At 43.2% G+C, this 2,960-nt stretch overlaps 1 pseudogene; it reads left to right on the forward strand.

Moving 5' to 3' along the window:
• Positions 1-2,110: 2,110 nt before the first annotated feature.
• LOC134967123 (5S ribosomal RNA) lies at positions 2,111-2,229 on the forward strand (annotated as a pseudogene).
• The last annotated feature ends 731 nt before the right edge of the window (positions 2,230-2,960 follow it).

Here is a 2,960-nt window from a genome sequence, read left to right on the forward strand (position 1 = left end):
GGGGGCACAACTACTGGGGGCAAATCTACAGGGGGAACAACTACAGGGGGCACAGATTCAGGGTGCACAGATACAGGGTGCACAGATACAGGGGGTACAACTACTCTGGGGCAAATCTACTGAGGGCAAAACTACATGGGGCAAATCTACAGGGGGCACAACTACTGGGGGCACAACTGTGGCCATGCCCCTTCCCTATGAAGCCACGCCCTATTTTTGTCACGCACCATCAGTGCACACTAACTGTTTTACCTGGGGGGCGCCAAAGGAAATTTTCGCCCTGGGCGCCACAAGCTCTAGAACTGTCCATGATCCCCACCCATGTACAGGAGCCATGCATCCATGTAACTAAAGTACAGTAGGTGGCTACTTAGGGCTCCCTGATGGTCCTGGGTGGTAGCACCAGGCAGCTGCCATCTTGTTCTCCTTCATGTTCCCATACACCTAACCTTTTCCCAGCTTACTGCACCCTTATTCACTGTCTTCCTACACAGAATGTTTAACCATGGAACTGACCAGTTGTAAGTTCATACCAGTGCTGGAAATGGATATATGTTCCGGTACATTCCAGAAGGGTTTTACAGTTTCCAGATTTCCTAGGGAATTGCGTACCAATGGGGAGATCTGTGGTTGGCTGATGGTCAGTGACAGTGAACGGACTGCCAAAGATTGGACTGGCCTTAAACTGCAATTTGAGGATGGAATAACATGGTAGATAGCATTAATTAATACACTGTTCTGATTGCAAAAGGCCTGAACAAGAGTACTATTTATCTGACACACCCATTACTCTGCCTGTTGTAATATTTTCAGACATCAGTTTTGGGCTGGGGCATGAAGGGCCCACCGGGGAATGCAGTGCTACAAGTCAATGTTTAGGGTTGTGGCCAGTCTCCAGAAGAGGTGTGGTCAGCCAACACAGAAGCTTGGCTAACTGTGTGCATGGTCTGGGCCCCTTGATAAATATGTAAATACTGTGGATCCATGCATGATAATGTACCAGTTTAACAACATGAATGCACTGTAGAAAATACACCTTAATCCTGTCCAGTATAATATAACATATGTCTAATGTATACTTCAAGTGCACATTTGGATCCTGATCCCTAGAGGAAGGGGTATGCCCTCAGACAGTGGGGCATACTTACCGACATTCTGGCTGCTCTCTGCGGGAGAGAGCAGCCAGGTCGGCTCAGCGGGTGAGGCGATCAGGTGATCAAGCTCCCAGAGCGAAACGTACGTTCACTTCCGGTCCCGGTGTCTGAACTTCCGGTCGCTCGGACCGCGGACATCGGCGCCACAGCTCCGGATTCAGCACACCCTCTCCCTGGCTGGAACACCTCCACCCATAATTGCGGGACATCTCAGACCTCACACTGCCCACCAATGCTTGCAGACAATAAGGTTTGAGCCGCACACTGTGAGGCATCTTATTATTAAGCTCCACCAAGGGGGATTCTTTCAGAGGCACAATATAACTTTTTTTCCCACTGTGTCCAAACATTTCAAGGGCACAGTGGGAGGCAGCATTTATCCTTTATGTAGAGTAATTAACTGCATTCAGTTGTGAACATTTGAGGTGCCTAACTTATAGGGTGTCTGTTCTCCCCTCTCTTTACTATTTATTATTATTTTTTCATTTTTTTCATTCATTTATCTTACTATATGATTTTCAGTGCAACAAGCATTATTTGTTTATTGTTTAAAAAAAAGGCCTCCCCCCTATGCATTTTTTGAATGTCCAGTACTTAACTATGTGATATCTGACCATAGGAACATTACCATATTTATATGATTGGTTCCAGTATAAAAAGATACAACTGTCTGATATCCAGTCATAGGAACATCTAATATATGCTCCAAAAGAATTATCCCTTTACTTTTTGCTCTCTGCACAAATATGATACAACAGTAAAAAAAAATAAAAAAAAATTCTTCTTTTTTTGGGGGGCAACTAAACACCCATCAGAATACGGTGGTTTTTTTTTCCAACACACTGAATCATTCCTATTTTATTCAGGGGATTATTCCCTGTCAGACTATCATACTTATAAGATCTGCCGGGGGTAACCGCACACTGGAATTGATTATACATGCTGGAGATTTACTCACCTACGGTCAAACCGCACTGAGTATGCCCAATCTCGTCTGATCTTGGAAGCCATACACTGCAGGGCCTGGTCAGTACCCGGTTGGGAGAACACCAGGGAATACTAGGTACCGTAGGTATTTTATTCTCCTACCATTTGAGTCTTTCCAGCTTTCTGTGCGGTCCCAGACATTGAATTTTCTTTATTATTTAGTTCTGATATTCTGACATGGGATAGCTGAACCTATTGGAGCAGGTATACTCCCACAAAGATCTTTTCAATCCAATATTGGAGTAATTTTTGGATCATTAAGGGAGTAAACATATTTTCGCCTCTCTACATTTTTATCGCCCCAAAATTTGAAGCAATTATTTACATTCGCCTTCTCCCTTTTTATCGAGTATATCTTAATAAAAGTTAAGTATTAATTTACTCATATTTTCATAATTTCATCACTTTCTTATACAGATGTATCCACTTACATCTTTGCTTTTTTACAAATTTGGCACAACATGAAAAACACGGCTAAGCTGTTTTTCACGAGTAGCGAGTGGATGAATTTAAAAAAAATATTGTTTGCCATAGTAGAATATATATAAAGTAACATACTAAAGAAGCAAATTAAAAATCACAAGGCATAGCTAAATCTGTGAGTCTATGGCATGCAAAACTGTGCCATACATGGCGGGATATAGCAAAGATGTATGTGGACACATCTGTATATATAATTTTTCAAAGCATGCCCTGGAAAAGGCATATAGCTGCTTTTGTCTTTTGTTCTTTCTTAAGACCACCCTTTTCGGCTCAGCGGGTGGGCAGGGGAGGCTGTGACATAAAGGAGGGGGTGGCCAGAGGTGAGACGGGGTGGAG

Source organism: Pseudophryne corroboree, chromosome 10 (assembly GCF_028390025.1).
Source record: "Pseudophryne corroboree isolate aPseCor3 chromosome 10, aPseCor3.hap2, whole genome shotgun sequence".
In the NCBI taxonomy this organism is placed as follows: domain Eukaryota; kingdom Metazoa; phylum Chordata; class Amphibia; order Anura; family Myobatrachidae; genus Pseudophryne; species Pseudophryne corroboree.